Below are 17,503 nucleotides of genomic sequence, written 5' to 3' on the forward strand. Positions count from 1 at the left end.
CAATCATGGTTTTGTGGGGTTTTTTTTTGGTTTTAACCTAATATTGAATCAAAAATATGTTTAGGTTCCAGAAGAGACATGGAGATTGGTTTTTGAACGTTCAGGTAATGGTCAAGTTTCTGTCACTCAGCCCTCTACTTGGTTGCTATGATGTACTATTACTCTCTGGTGTGCTTGGTGTGTTTATATCATGGTATATGTAACCCACTCACACATAAAGCTCTACTTCCACGTTCAAGCATTTCTCTAGACACAAGTAGAATATATTGAGTCAAAAGCCATAGATAGTTCAAGGGTGCTCGTATGACCCGTTCTGGGGTGGTCTGTTCTGGATGAGGAAGGCGACAGGGAGAGTCAGCTGATCTCAGGGGGATGCTAGCCGTAGTTTCCCTCCATCTTCACAGGGTCTTGGGGCATCTCTTCATAGGTTCCACACAGAGGAAGAAGTGAGCTGGTGTGGATTCTGATCCCTCCCAAGCTCTGGGAAATATATTTGAGGAAAGGCAGAATCGGGTTACCAATGAGAAGGTCAATCCAGACGACCCAGGGAAGTTGGGAAACCATGGCGCCCCAGGAGTGAGCCTCAGCTCTGCCCTCGGTCATCCACTATTCCAGGGATGTCTGGGTGGAGGAGATGTGCAGTCCTGCGTGCTCACAGCTCTTCTTCAACCTGTTCTCCTCTGCGTCGGTATTTTAGGCGAGTTCGTTTTTTCCTTCTTTTAGGCGGCACTGGGAGTTGAACTTCAGGTCTTAGTCTCTTCACTTGGTGCTCTACCACTTGAGCTGAGTCTCCACCACCACCCACTGCTGAATCTTTGAAGGATGAGGTCAAGAGTTGCCGACTTGAGACTTCCCATCGTTGCTGGGTCACAGGCCAGGATATATTCAATATCATTCATATATAGTCAACTTCCCCCCAAGGCAATGGAGTCTTACAGACTTTCTGCCAGGCTGGCTTGGAAGCATCATCAGCCAGTCAGTCTCAGGCCTCCACCTAGCTCAGCGTAAGAGGAACACACCACTGTCACCCAGTAATGGGTGGAGAAGGAAGTGTCAGATAGCTAGGTGTAGCCAATGGTGCCGGTTTAGGGGATTCCTATATCAATATGCGGTATTTTTCTCAGCCCTTGTCTTGTGTATGTGACATGCATGTGGTCGGTATGCACAAAGACATGTGATTTATGAATGACATGCATATATATATATCCATATGTGATTGGCATGTGAACTACGTATGTGGTCTGAACGTGATTTGTGCATATAATGCATGCGCTCTGTGTGGGTTGCATATGGGCTTACAGTCCGTGTGTGTGTGTGTGTGTGTGTGTGTGTGTGTGTGTGTGTGTGTGTGTGTGTGTGTGTGTGTGTAATGGATCAGAGATGACAGCTCTGCTTCCCCTTAGTTCTCACCTGCATGGGGCTCATGTTCTTCTCCTTACCATGGTGAACATGTCAGCTCTGTGAATGCCTTTTCTGGGGCAAAGGGCAATATTCTTGATCTCACAGTCGAGGAGATCTACCACTTGCCAAACAGGGTTGGCGCCGGGTCCTAGGGCACTACATTTATTTAGCCTTGCTGTACTTGGTCTTTGCAAAAGGACAGTCTTGTTTGTGGGAAATTTCTCAAACTTTGTCATTGCTGGACTGGCTTTAGAGACCTCGAGACACCAGAGAAGGGAGGGGAGGGGAAAAAGCCGAAGCAAACCACACTGTCTCGAATTAGAACATACTCAAAGAACTTTGTGATTCTGAAAGAGTTTTTCCTCTTCTTCCATAAACAGTGCCTTCAAAGCAAAAAGCACCAACATCCAAATTAAGAGTGAAACCTGAGCAGCAGAGATGGACGGAGCCCTCCTCTATACACAGACCATGGCCCTCGCAGGGAATGGACAGGTTCTTCTAGGTGGAATGACGAGAACTGACCTTTCTGTGCTTTCTTTCTAGGATTCCACTGCCTGTGCAGGTCTGCTGGGTACCTGGCCTGGGTCACTTATCCCACGGGACAGTCACCTTGCAGCCTTCTCTGGGTGTGCCAGGACACTGCTGCCACCCCAGGCAAGCAGGCAACCTCAAGCACTAGGTCTGTCCTGGAACTTACAGAAAACACTTCCTGGGGTCATTCAGTCTGGAGGATACATAGCTTTGAACAACGTGGAATTTCAACTCTCCTTGGATTCAGGTAATTAAAAAGAATGTATTTATGGACTTTTATTTACATAGGCCAAGGAAAAACTTTGGGAAATAAACAACCACGAACTTTAAGGCCAAGTAATAAGTCAGACTTCTTTTCTGATAGAAACCAATATACATTTTTTTCCCTGATACCACCACTCATCATGCAGTACTATGCTCTAAAGTTAATAGAACTGGCCTTGGCATTTTAATAACAACCTGCACTTATCAATGTGACTGATGTCCTTAAACATTTGTTTTTCTTTCACATCGGTGCATTCACGTGGCTTTACATAAAACCTGTCATGTGGAGGCAGTGATTAGGTTAAAATTTTATAATAATCAAAACATTCTACTTTCTAGAAGATTGTGGAGAATATGACAAAAGATCTTATTTTCATAACATCGAATTTGTTTCATAACAGCATCCTGTCTTGATGTCTTTTCTCTTGTTCGTTTAGTTACTCTCACCCAGAAAGCAGAGGCGGGAACTTGCCCTCCCAGGAGATAGCTAGGAAGAAAACAAATTGCTTAAGATAATAACACCAGTCAAGTTGTATCCTGAAGATTAACACCAGGGCTTGAAACTGTGCATGGTACATGATTCGGAATCAGTGCTAACTGGATTGGTGCAACACCTCACCATAGAAGTATGGCTGCGGTCAGCCCTGCTCCAGGCCTCTGCTTGTCATAGAAGTGGCAAGGTTGTTAACAAATCACCTTACACTTCCCGGAGGTTTGCAGCAGACACATGTGAAAAGCCCTCTGCTGGCAAGAAGGCCAGTACCTACCAACTGTCGGCATTTTGCATCTTTCCTACTAGCTGCCATGGCTTTTCCAAATAGACCTATATCTTTTAATAATAGACAAACTCCAGAATGTAGACAGGTATTTATCATTTAATCTTATAGTCAAAGAAACTAAAGTCCAAGAAAATGAATGTACTTGAAGGCTGGCCCCCGCCAGGTGAGGGTCTCAAGGTTAATTTGACGGTGTCTCACCCTGCGCCATAGCATATTCTCAGGGCAGATTCTTCTATGCAATAAGCCCCTCTTCCAGCATGTGGGGAAAGCATCACTGTGGAACCCCTAAAGTTACTTTGTATGACACTAACACGTTTTTCTTTTACAAGGCATTTTTATCGTCTGCTATAAAGAGCTTCCATCACGTCGGATTATTTTAAGTGGCTGTGTTTCAGAGACCACACACGATGAGGCCCACAACTGTGTATCTGGGCATGCTCAGTACTGACACTATCAAGCTACGCCCAAGCAGATGGTGTGGCCCAAAGGTGGCCTATCAGGGAATATGCCAGCAGGGAAGATGGTATTTATGGCACTGGCTCATTATTCTCCATCGGAGAAACTGGTCCCAGGGGTTGGGTGGCCACTTGGATTCCTTGTGACTCTGAGATAACACCCATTCCAAAGGGACTGATATTCTAAGTCTTCACTTTATGTGAGAGGTGGCGAATTAAAAGGGAGCAGGCTCACACGTGCAGGCTGAGGGTCAGGGGAGGCATCTGGTTATGAGCAAAGCATTATAACTTAATGGTGTCCTAGTTTTTGTTCTCTATGAATTAATGGCGCCATGTCACAAGAGAAAGAATGTGAGGCCATTTGAGACAGATCATCACCTTAAAACAAAAACAACTAGAGATACACAAAGCCACTGGTTATAAGTTGCAGGGGAAGACGGGAAGGGAGCACCGGTGGGGTAGCTGCAGGCGAGTCCCTGCCAAGTGGAAAGCACCCCGCTCCCAAGAAGCTTCTCCGAAGATGCCACAGGACACATTCTTTTTGGGGGAAACCATCTCCCAAACAGGTCTACAGGAATCCCAATCCAATTTCTTAACACTGTGTGTGGCCTGCTGAGAATAACTTTAGCTATGTGCAAGGCCCACAGGAATCTCTTCTCTCCACCTCCTTCAACAAAGGTTAGAAACACTGTGTTCTGAACAAGGGCACTATTTAAATACCTTCACGTTAGCATGGACAGTGTCAGAAAAACAGGGATTTGGGACACTGAAATATGGGTGCCATTAAAGCCTCTGGGTTGAAAGACTAGAACTGAAAATCAGAAGTCAAGTGCAACTGGATTTTCTAAGGAAGCTGCCATTACAAAAGTGAGGACTTTCGGGCAGGAGTGTTTCGATTTAAGAACCACACGTGTTGTTGCGTCTTTCTGCATGGTATCAGCCAGGGGGATTTTTTCCGTCTGGATTTAGGAGGAAGAATCACACACTTCAGAGACTGAGGGCAAGTCTGGTGCAGTAACTAGAAAACACAGATGTGGGCAGCTTGTAAAGGCTCCTGCGGCCAGTGGCTCTTGCCTGCAATCCTACCTCGTCAGGAGGCTGACATGGAGAGGGCAGTGGCTTGCAGAAAAATACATGAAACTTCATCTCCAAAACAGCCAGCAAAAAAAACAAAAAAACTGGAAGCACACGGCTGAAGTGGTAGAGTGCCAGCCAAGAGGGCAGAAGACCCTGAGTTCAATACTAGTAGTGGGGAGGGGGCGCCATGAGGGAAGACCCTCCTGACCTCCAAGAGCCTGGCGCTGATCGAGCTGCACAGAAACCCAAACCGTACTTTTCAGCTCAGTGACTGTGAACGGATGGGTGCAGGGTTCCTTGATTAATAGTCTGACATATGAGAAAAGAGAAAAATCATAAAGTTCCCAGTCCTTGGAACTTTGTGGGAAGAAAACTACACAAGATTCACTCCCTTGCTTCTTGCTTCTACTTCCCACGGAAGAATGCACTGTGGTTCTGATGACTCTCTGTCCATGCTTTGTCCCCATGGCTTCAAGGAAGCACAATTGTGTTAGCTTCAAGTTTAGCTCCACTTCACTCTAGGAAGAAGGTACAACAAGCCAGTGACTGGTATGAGGAAGTACAATGATCAACAAGAAAGAAGAACAGGTAATCGCGTTCTACAGTGAAAAGTGTTTCCTTAAAGAACGTTGCAGTTCTCTTGGAAGAATTCCTCAGGCTTTATGGTAGATTACAACAGGAAGATCCACTCACAACATAACCTGACATGGGGCTTTTGAGAGAAGCAATCTCTCTTCCCAGGGCAGGAGATCCATCCCACAGGCCTGCAGGCAGGTGACAGTGCAATTATTACATCTCCTCAGATGCTGGCTAACAGATCAACAGTCTAACTTTATTTGCATCCCTGCTGATAGACACTAAAAGCTATTTTCTCCCTGATCTTGTCAAGTCCCCATAGTGGAATGAATGCTAACTAACCTATTGAGACTTCACCTCAATTGCTTAGTTTAAGAAACCAGTGGGGTCAACAGTTTCCTGGATTCCTCAAGGGGCTTGTGAACTGTTGGCCTCTGGGTCTTCCCAAACCCTCTCCCTTAACAGAGATGACAGACCCTCAACAGCAAAACATACTATATGTTGTCTTTCAATGCTCTTCAAAATAGTGAACATGAAATTATCTGCTAACTACAATCCCAATGCTAAGAGCCTTACATCAGATCTGCTACAGAACAATACACAGTTTGTCTAGTTAAGGTAATTTGGGCAGAATTAAATGTTTTTATAAAAAGGGATAAAGATGAACACACTTCAGTTCAGACATTTCATTAGTTTAGACAATAGCTCTAATCTGAATCAATGACACCACACCTCAGATCCCAGTATGGTGAGTATGTTAGATTACAGGCACCAAGCACAGGGTTAAATGCTCTACTCAATCCAGTTATAGTGCAATTAAATTTCAATTAAATCTCCCTTGGTCTTACTCTGTGAGTGTCCATTCTAGCTGTCTTTCTTTGTATACTAATCTCTTCTTATGGGTAGACACACCAGGCAGATTATATTAGGATCCATACTAATAATCTTATTTCACTTGAATCCTCTCTTCATAAGCCTTACCACATTCTAAAGGGCTCCACTTCAACCCATGAACGTTTGTGGGGCACAGTTTAATCAGCATCAACACACTAACAAGAATTAAAGAGCATTTATGAATCCCCAGAGAATTCACTTAAAGGTTAAACCTGGGATGCCTTGGAGATTGCAGGCTGGTAGCACTTTTGCACAAATGTCACATACCACTGATGACAATTTAAAATGGACTGAGGTAAGATCTTCATTAAATCAATTCAATCAACATACATTTGCTGAGAATTTATTTATAATTAATTAAATCTGAATCCTCCTCCCAGGAAATCAATATCACTGGGATAAATGCAATAAAGAAAACCAATGAAAAGTCAATAAAGAAGCGAACCAAGGTAACTGCTAGAATGGTCTCCTGAGCGGAGTGGAAAGGCTTCCTTGCAATTTCCAGTTCAGGGGCTCTGACGCTTTAAATGCTTTGCAGAACCCTCACTGATTATTGTCTTCATGAGAACACAAAGGTGTTTGTGGTGAGAAAATACTAGTGATAAACGAAGAACACTTCCTCAGGCATTATTTTAACGTCACTTGAAAAATAAAACCACTAAGCTAGAGGTTTTACAGTTTTCAGTGTATTTAGGGTCTCGGTAGTTTTATAGTGCTAAGTCAGTCTTAGGCCAAAGCAATCTAACACTTTTTTTTTCTTTTTTGTGCTAGTCTAGGGGATGGAATTCAGGATTTGAGTGCTGTCCTTTATGGGTTTTTTTGTGTGTGTTTTTGTTTTTGTTTTGTTGTTGTTGTTCAAGGCTGGCACTCTACTATTTGCACCACAGCTACACTTCCAGCTTTTTTGCTCCTTTATTGGAGATAAGTGTCTCATGGACTTCCCTGCCAGGACTGGCTTCAACTTGCAGATCTCAGCCTCCTGTTGTAAGGGTGATACACAGAGGAGTTACAGTTGCGCAAGTCAGGTAATGAGTACATTTCCCTTTGAACACAGTTGCCCCTCCTTTGATCTCTCTCAGTTTTTACCCTCCCTATTCTCCTCCCCTCCAAGTTGTATAGTACATTTCCAACATAGCATCTAGTAGATTTCACTGCTGAATTGGTTTACCTTTGTCCCCCCATTTCTGTGTATCATCTTTTATTCCCTAAATCAGATAAATGCATATACAAGATAAAGGGTAGAGAATTTGTTTTTTAAAAAAGCAGCAACAGAACGGAATAACCCAAAGAAAAAAGGAAAGAAGAAAAGAATAAAAAAGAACTGTAAACAGAGAAATAAAATATCTCTTGCTTCCATATCTTGAATTTCATTTTGGTGAGCATCATTTTACACGATCATATGCACGTAGCTATTGAGTCCTTGTGATCCTCTCCTAACAATATCCTCCTTTGTTCTCAAGGTGTGAATGTTTAGATTGATGTTCAATTAATCATGCCCAATTATTTGTCTTTTACTGTCTATTAGGTTTATTCATAAATTTATATGTACATTCTCATTGTTACAAATGAGGAAAACCACGTAGCCTATGTTTCTTATGTAGTATGGCCAGAAGAAATTAAGTATTATGCCCTAAAAATTTAGTAGGTGTTGCAAAAAATCCAATATACACTGCCATATATTGAAATCATATTTGATATTTTTCGTTTCATTTTTAAGTAACTGTAGTGACTCAATGTGCCTGGCAAACATTGCATAACTTCACAAAGCCACCACACAAAGGTACCACCTACATTTCTGGTTCTATCTTGATTTCCTCATTGCAACAATCAAATTCCATGTTTGCAAAGATATTAGATCAACAAAGGAATGTAGTATGATGTAATGGTCAAACTACCAATTTGACAAATTAACAGTGTCTGGCAGATACCAAGGCTTGCTCAAAATTATAAAATTCCCTGCAGTAGCCTAGAGCATCTTCGTATAGCATTGAAAAACCATTTCAGTTTCACCAAGGTTATATATCCATTGAAACAAAAAGGAAAATATATTCGGTAAGCATAATAAAACATACATTTGAAATACAGTAGACGTGCTATCTATGTTGTCCCTGGTATGCTTTGAAATGATGCGAATTAGCAGTAGATAAGAAACCACAGTCCAGGAGGTAGAGCGGTGGCTGAAGTGGTAGAGCTCTAGCCTTTGTATGGTAGAGTTGTAGCTTTTAAGTGGTTGAGCACTGACTTTGAGCAAAAAAAAAATCTCAGAGACAATGCCCAGGCCCTGTGTTCCAGTCCCATGGCTGGCACGCACACAGAAAGATACAACAGTGCAACTTATTCCATGACTCAGTTTCAGTCAAGAACACAGTCTAAAGGACACCATGTTCAAAAGAGGTCAAGTCCAGCCAAGTTTCAGTTTGCAAAGCTTTTGGCAGGGATGAGAAAGATCAGTGAGTTCAAAAGTGCTCTCCTATGCAGGCGCTACCATGGCATTTTGGAAATGGAATTTCCCCCTCGAGCTATAATGTCCAGGACTCCTCAGAACCAGACCTGTGGCAGGGACCAAACAGGCCGTGTTTTCACCAGTATTTCTAAGCTAGGCACTATTCTTAGCTACCCTACTTAGGTTTCTTCCTGTTTAAAATGGAAGCTCCTCTGAGGTTATGCTAAGAATGAAATGATTTTGGATGGGGTTAGTTATTTAAAAGCCTATAGTTCGAAGTTTGAGGCTGTAAGCCATACAAGAAAAGGAGCTGGAGCATGAGTTCAAACACATGGACAATGATTCAGTCCATGCTACAAAATGGCAGGATGAACAACCACACAAAAGCTCTGGACACGGAAGCTCAGTGGAGATTCCCGCAGCAAGAAGCAACTGGGAATCCGTGGAAAGTTCCTCTGAAGGGCAGATGGCTGGGGGTGGTGAGAACAAGGAAAGCCTTTGAAGAAAGCAGAGATGTTTGGAGGTCTGAACCCTAATGGGTACGGCTGTCCTCAGCTCTAGACTGTCAGTGCCAGATGGAGCTGCAACCCGACGACGGATGTGAAAGGATCTTCCTGTCATGGCACCACCTCGCTCTGGACTAGACGTTCGTGGTAGACTGCTAGGCTGTGAATCACACTGCCACACAGGTTGGTGAAGCTCTGTCCGGCCCTCACTCCTGCACTCAGTCCAGTACTCCTCCCCTCCACTCTTGGGCTCCCTACTTCTGGGAGACTAATCCAGAGGCACCAAGCATCTATGTCACAGAAAGACCCCACAGCCACATTACCTGACTTGGGTCTGTCATTTCATTGCGGTGCATAAGGACTGGCTGTCCCTGAAAAACTACCCTGTGGTTTCCTACTTAAATGGCACGATAACCTCAATCCCTAATGACCTGACTAATTGAGTTTTCTTTGTGTGTGGTTGAGACCCTTCTTTTTCTTACTTGTATCCAAACTGTGAGGTATTAAGAAACACTTCTACAAACAAAACCACAAAATAAATAACTGTTATATTTTGAGAAGAGCTCAGGGTATATACTAGAAAATCATTTGTTTTTGAACACTATCTTTAAGTAGTTGTACAAAGGGGGTTACGATTCAACATGTCCCTTCATGAGTTCATGCCACCCCTTCCCTGTCTCCTTTTCTATAATAAGCTGTCTTTCTCTCCTTCATTACCGCAAGATGGCTTAGATGACAGTGGGCACAGGACTTCACAAGAGAAAGTTCTTGACACACTGGCCTGTGGTCTAAATCCAACATCTAGAGCTGTGGCACTGTGCCAGGGCGGGGCCTTGGCTCACTTATCTCCACAAACCACTGTGTTCTGCACAATCACGGCACACTTACCAATAACACTTTTGCTAAGGAAACGGGGAAATGTTTTTCAGATGGTAGGAGTCACTCTCATTTCTTCAGTTTATAAAGAAGAGAAGAGAAAAGTAACTCATTTGGGACTCTTAGAATCAAAATAAACTACCTAGATTTCCCAACCGTAAATCAATTCCTGGGATAAACTAACGTTCCTCACAAGGGTGTGGCAGGTTTTTATAAGTCAGTCATAAAACGAATTCTTCCATGGGCCCTAACATTTTGAGAAACTGACAAAACAACAATACAAAATATTCACTTTGAAGAAATGGGCCCAGTAGAATATCAAGAGTAAAATTCTGGCCAGGCCCAGTGGCTCTTGCCAGAGGTCCTAGCTATTTGGAAGGCTGAGGAGGTCTGAAAGTGGAAGCCATTCCAGGCATCAAGTTTGCACGACCCCATATCAACTCATCGTTAGACAACATGATACAAACCTATCATATCTACACAAGAGGCAGAGACTGAGATGAAGGAGGTCCCAGGACAGCTTTAGGTGAAAAAGGCTACGAGACTCCATATTAATGCTGATGTACACCTGACCTTTCAGCCATAAGGCTAAATAAAGCACATAGATGATGGCTCAGGTATGCACCCAGGAAGAAAGTTAAAGCAGGTACGGCTCAAGTGGTGTGCAGCAGGCTAGAGGTATGGGGTCCTAAGTTCAGACCCTAGTACTGCCAAAAGCAACAACAAAAAATGTCAGAGCCTTAGATGTTTAAAAGCCCAGGGTAACACTGTGAGAACTAGTTCAGAGGTAGGAATTGTCTTGTCATTGTTGTTGGTCCTGTGGCTTGAACTCTGGGCCTGGTGCTGTCTCTGAGCTCTTTGGTTCAAGATTATCATTCTACCACTGGAGCCAAAACATCTCTTCCAGTTTTCTGATGGTTAGCTGGAGATGAGTCTCACAGATTTTGGTGTGTGGGCTGGCTTTGGACTGTGATTTTCAAATCTCAGCCTCTTGAGTAGCTAGGATTACAGGCATGAGCCACTAAAGCCCAGCCGGAGGTATGAACTTTTTGAAGGTTATAATAAAGAGCATCTTCCACGGCCGTGAGTGCTATAGAGATCCTTGAGGTGTGAAAATGATTCCTTGTAGCAAGCACAGAATTTTAATTTTCCTCTTAGAGAAACAAGTCTCAGGGCCACTGCCAATGGCAGCTCTGCAGTGTCTTTCTGTGCTTCTGCTTAGGGGAAAAAATGGAGTTCAATCCCTCTTTTTTTTAAACTTTCAAAAAACTTGTCTTTCTGTTTCATCTTATTTCATATTCCAAGTAACCTTGTGAAAGCATGAAGTTTAAATGTTTATAAAAGATTAAAAATCTGTAAATGTGGCTGCACTCACGGCCGTGGAAGATGCTGATGAGAATGTGCCTCGGCGGGCATCAGTGGTTCCTGAGAGGCGCACAGGAATGCAGGGACAGTGAATCGTTCCAGCACGCGGGGGAATTCATTTCCATTACATCTGACAACCAAATTCACAACTTGCAAGAAAACAACTTTTTCAGTCCACTTCAATGCGTCCAAAAGCTATTGTGTACACTCAGCCGGTCACCTTGCTCACGGAACCCAGACAACAGGGAACCCAGGGTACTACTGGTTCATTCTTGATGAGCCCCTTAGGTGGCAGCCCTTTCTATTCTTTCAATCATCCCCAACAACCCATGAATCGTTCCTGTTGCATCAGTCCCTGCCTATCATGCATTCACCTGTTCCTTTCTCACTTTCTCTGCACAGCAAAATATCTAGGATGTGTCTACAGACACTGACTGTATTTTTTCATTTTACTTTGTATTATCAAGATAATGTATACAGGGGTTACATTCGCCAGTAAGTGCATTACTTCTCAGACGCTGATACCCTTTCTTACTGTTTTTGTCCCCATTTTGCTCCCCCCACCCTCTCCCAATCATCTTGTTTTCCCCCTTTCCTTTCCTAATTCAAATAAAAAAAATAAATGTGTATATACAACATACCAGGTAACAAAATCAGATACAGTAACAATATCAGATTAAGCAAAGGGCAACAAAGGAGAAAAGAAATAACATAGTACATTAAGAACAACACTCACTCAAGATTAAGTTCTTGTTTAGTCTCATCCTATATGACCTTATGTATCTACGTTTTGAGCTATTTAATCCTCTGCTAGGAGAGTCCGAGATGTGTACTAATTATTACAAATGAGGGAAACCATTGAGCTTATGTTCCTCTGGGCCTGGCTTACTTCACTTAGTATGATTTTTCCCAAGTCTTTACAAATGGGACGATATCATTCTTTTTGTTGACAGCGTAGAATTGCACTGTGCATAAATACCACATCTTCTTGATCCAGCCATGTACTGAGGGGCATCTGGGTTGGTTCCATATCTTTGCTATGGTAAATGGTGCTGCAATGAATATCATTGTGCTGGTGGATTTAGTATGTCCTTGTTTCTGGATGATTGGGTAAATGCCAAGTAGTGGAATTGCTGGGTCATAGGGGAGTTCTCTGCTTACTTAGTCTTTTGAGGAATCACCATACTGCTTTCCATAGTGGTTGAACAAGTTTGCACTCCCACCAACAATGTAGTAGCAATCCCTCCTGGCCACATCCCCTCCAGCATCTGTTGTTACTAGATTTCTTGATCCTGGCCATTCTAATTGGAGTGAGGTGGAATCTCAAAGTTGTTTTGATTTGCATTTCTTTTATGGCCACAGGTGTTGAGAATTTCTCCATGTATCTATAGGCCACTCTTATTTCCTCTTCACAGAAGTCTCTGTTTAAGTCTTTGGCCCATCTTTTAATGGGATGTTTGTTTCTTTGAAGATTTGTTTTGGAGAGATTCAATTTTTTGAGCTGTTGATATATTTTAGATATGAGGCCTTTGTCCGTTGTATGGTTAGTGAAGATCTTCTCCCACTTGATGGGCTTTCTATTTAACTTGCTAGCTATGTCCTTTGCCATACAGAAGCTCTATAGTTTAATACGGTCCCATTTGTCCAAACTTTACTTAATTTATTGTGTTTCTGGGTCTTTATTTAGAATTTGCTGGCCTGTTCTAAGGAGACCTAGTGTATCTCCTATTCCTTCTTGTAAAGTTTTCAGGGTATCTGCTTTTACCTCCAGGTCTTTGATCCATTAGGAATTAATCCTGGTGCAGGGTGACATAGAAGGATCCAACTTCGGTTTTCTGCAGGTGCTTAACCACTTCTGCCAGCACCACTTGTTGAAGAGGCTGTCTTTCTTCCATTCTATTTTTTTTGGTTCCCTTGTCAAAGATTAGGTGGCCATAGGTCTGTGGGTTGATATCTGGGTCTCAGTTCTATTCCATTGGTCCTCAGGCCTGTTCTTGTGCCAGTATCAAGCTGTTTTGGTTACTATAGCTCTGTAGTAAAGTTTGATATTGATATTCCTCCTGCGTTACTCTTGATTGTATTTTTTTGACTCCTGTCTTTCCTACAATAATATGAGACAACATCGAGATACCACCAGAACTATTCTTATCAAAGTTCATGGCACCTTTCAGTTTACCAGCCCTATAAACCTTTCTAGGCTTTCTGTCCCAACTTCTAAGTGATTTTCTTAGAAACAGCTGGTCTCCTCTTCCTGAATGATGATCTGGACCCCCTCCATTCCCTTGGCTCACGAGTGTCCTCAGGTATGTCCATTATTTTTTTCTGATTACATCAGTTCTGATTCAAATGCTGGCATTTCCCAGGGCTCTGTCAAAGACATCCTCTCTTTAAATTTCCAAGATTTCTCCCTACAGTGTCATCTGCACTCCTTGTCTCATCTATGCCATTTCTGCAGCACCAATGGCCAAACCATATTTAAGAGACCAGACCTTTGTTTGGGGTCTAAGTTCTCTCAGAAAGTGTTGCATCTTCATCTTGATTTCTCAGTGATCTATCAGATACTGAATCTTTGATATCTCATGCCCCCCCGTTTCATGGCACCAACCTTCCTTTGTGATCTTCCAACTAAGCCATGTTTGCAGATTCAAGTCCCAGATGCTGTGCTCGGCCTCTGCTGGCTCCGTTACTGGTTCTCTTCCCCAGTGACTGTTTCCGGTCCTCCTGGCTCTCAGCAAAACCAGGAAACACACTTCTATAATAACCCAAATGAAAACATCCCTACCCAGCGTGCATAGAAATTCCATGTGCAATCCTCTGCTCTGGTTAGGGAATCTAACTCATGAAATACTTTAGAGAATGCTGTCAATTGGAAGAGCTGCACAAAGGCATTTTCTGATTCACTGTTGGTAATTGCTAAGGCAAAGAAGCTTCCTCAGTCTTTTCCTCACAAGAGCTTAGGGCTCTGAGCTCTGAATCGGGCAATGCATAAGAATCAGCTGCATTTATGAAAGCTGCTACATGCCTGCAGCCCACTCAGGAAAAGCCAGCAGCTTAATATCTTTTTAACATAAATCTCTGCAAGTGAATATATTGTACAGGACCAGGGTAAAACTCCTGTCAGATCAAAAGCAGATGACTCAAGTGGAATGTTTCCAGAATAAAGAAACCATTCAGGTGGAGAGGACAGCAGAGAACGCAACAGTGGATTGAAAAGTGAATAATGCTAATGAGGGGGGGTTTCTCCACAGGGGCCGCTTTGCTACTCAGGCAGGAAATATGAGACTTAGGGTCCTGGTTTTTGTTTTGTTTTGTTTTGTTTTGCTTTTTGTTTTGTTTTGTCTTCACCAGTCCTGGCTTGAACTTAGGGCCTGAGCACTGTCCTTGGACTTTCTCAAGGCTAGAGCTCTACTACTTGAGCCACAGCACCACCTCCGGTTTTTTCTATGTATTTGGTACTGAGGAATCGAACCCAGGTCTTTGTGCATGCTAGGCAAGCACTCTACCACTAGGCCAAACTCCCAGCCCTGCCAGGGTCATGTTTTAAGCCACAGGGAGGATGTAGTGGAGGACTGCCACAACACCAGGGAAGCAAGAGCAACTTCCCTTAAGAAGAGGCCTAGAAGCCAAATCAGACAAAGCAGAGGTCGGGTGGATGGCATGGGAAGAGATAACTCACAGCTTAATCTCAGTACTGGACAAATGGCATTTTATAGGACCCAGGACCCAGGATGGTCAGGACCAGGTGTCCTGACAGAAGACAGTGCTCCCATAGTTATGACATTCTTGGGGGACTTGTGTCCCTGTAACTTTTGAAGGAATGTTTTTAATATATTCATTCTGAATTACAGCATCTATCTATCTATCTATCTATCTATCTATCTATCTATCTATATATATATATGTATATATATAAATGTTTTAATTTCAAAATAAGTATCAGACATTTCAGTTTCCAAGATAGCTAAAATTATCAAGATCGAACCAGGCAATAAATTAACACTCTGAAATTATTATCACAACTACCACCATCAGCAGCAGTGGCATTACTTTGTGGTACTAGGGTTTGAACTCAGAAATTCAAGTTGTCTTTCAGAGATGCTAGCCTCAGACTTGGGCATTCTATTTATGTTTCCGCGTGACTTGAATTACACAAATGTACCACGATTAGCCTGGTTTGTTAAGGGGTCTCACTCTTTTTGCATTTTATTGTTAGGTGTATCTTATTGTAAAGGGGCTACAGTTACATTCCTCAGGCAGTGGTTACATCACTTCTTGAAGGCTGATATCCTTTCCCATGTTTATCTCCCCCCATCCCTCGCCTCACCTCACTAACTCTATTTGAGCTGGCCTAGAACTTCAGGCCTCTTAATCTTTTCTTCCTGAGTAGCTGGAATTGCAGGCCTGAGTCATGGCTCTTGGACCTGAATTTTCAAATTGTGTATCATTCATTTGTTCCGTTTGTGGTACAAGTCAATATCACAAATGCCATAGCATTTGGATTAGAAACTCTGATAGAGTTTAGTTTAATAATGAGATCACATAAATAAATAAATAAATAAAATAAGAATAAAAAATCATAATGAAATCATAGTCCAAAGCCTGTAAGAACACACCTGAAAATAGTAACTAGGAGAACCTAATAATAAATGTGTAGATTTAGAGTTAAGTATACAATCATACTTCATTAAATTACATAGATCTTTCTTTGTCTCTCCCTCCCTCCCTCCCTCCTTCCCTCCCTCCCTTCCTTCCTTCCTTGGAAATCCTGCGGCTTAAACTTGAGGTTTGGGCTCTTTTGCTTAAGGCTAGTTCTCTACCCCTTAAACCATAGCTCTATTTATGTCTTTTTTTTTTTGGTACTTTATTGGAGATAAGAGTCTCATGAACTTTCCTGCCTGGACTGGCTTCAAGCCATGATCCTTAGATCCCAGCCTCTTGAATAGCTAAGATTACAGAATGAGGCAATGGCACTTGGCTTATTTCCTTTTTTTATGGCATTTGAAAAGTTTTATTAGAAAAAAATATTCTGTTAATTAAGTCCAATTCTTTCAAATATACACTTCCCACTCTAATATGATTTTATTTTGTATGGATTTAAAAATGTATCTTAAATTTCTTCTCCAAATTTCTCCTTTACTTATATTTTTGCATCTGCAGTGGTTGCTAATACAAAGGAACAGTGTAAATCCTAGCAAGTTTCCTCCCCCGGAGTAAGCAGAGACCATGGGCTGGGGGAAAGGGAAGAAGAGACTGAGTCCTCTCCTGGCCCAGACGGTGACACTTTCTTCCACAGATGGCAAGAATGCCAGCAGGAGAATGTCTGTGAGCACTCACCTAAACTTGATGCCTAACCTGGTCAAATAACAACAGGCTTCCTGTGTCCCATAATGCCACATTCTCATGCCTGCTCCCAGCTCATTTAAAAGGAGTAAATTCAGCTTCCTGTTGGTTGATCCTCTTTGGAGTTAAAGATCCCCTGCTGGGTTCACTGTTTCCAATCAGGCCTGAAGAGCTGCCAGAGTTTACTGGTACCCTACAGCCGCACCTGGCCCCCCTTGCACAGTAGCTGGTCTAAGTTTGGCCACCTTCCCCCATGCTTGAAACCCAAGTATTTACTTCCCCAGGGCTCTTGCCAATTGAGAGTGGTAACAGGTAAGAGTGAAGCTGGCTTTGGAGCAGGAAGGGCCTCTGTACCATTTTTTAAATCCCAATAAAGAGGAGCAGATACAGTTTTACATTCCCTCTTCTTGTTGGATTTTAGCACAGAGAAAACGGTTGTATCTGCAACAACTTCTAAGGACAGTTAAGAGAAAAGCCAACAGACCAAGGAAGACAACCGCTCTGGTTTCATGAAGTGCCACACCGCGAGATCACCCACCCCTCTACCTTTGCACTTCTTTTTATGCAAGGCAAACAAATGCCTCTGTGTTTAAGCCTCCGTCCTCTGGTTTTCTGTGTCTTGCAGCCAACTGTCTGGCTGACTCACGTGTTTGGGATAGCCCAGCTGAGTCAGCAAACAGCCGTGCCTTGGGGTGGCATCTGAGTGTGTCTGGAGGTAAAGCAAACGTGAAAGCTGGGGCCACCTAGAAAAGCTACCTATGCAATGAACCTTAAATAGGTGGGAATGTGAAACAGCGAACAAGTCAGATGAACTGAAAAAGCATTAACCTTTGGAGAGACTTCAGTAGGAAAGGCCATGGAGTGTACCACACCGAGATCTACCATAGCATTCACCTCCAGGCCAGCAGGGCTGGGCCACCAGTGAAGACCCTTGCTGTGACCGCGGCTTGCTCTGGGGCCTGGAGGCTGTCCTGCTACCCAGATGCATCTGTGACT

At 42.9% G+C, this 17,503-nt stretch overlaps 1 protein-coding gene across 1 annotated transcript in view; it reads right to left on the reverse strand.

Annotated features, from left to right (window-relative positions):
• Adcy2 (adenylate cyclase 2) overlaps positions 1-17,503 on the reverse strand; it is a 221,954-nt gene that overhangs the window by 133,879 nt on the left and 70,572 nt on the right. The window lies entirely within an intron of this gene.

The sequence above is a fragment of the Megascapheus bottae genome, chromosome 4, assembly GCF_031878675.1.
Source record: "Megascapheus bottae isolate mThoBot1 chromosome 4, mThoBot2.hap1, whole genome shotgun sequence".
Lineage (NCBI taxonomy): Eukaryota > Metazoa > Chordata > Mammalia > Rodentia > Geomyidae > Megascapheus > Megascapheus bottae.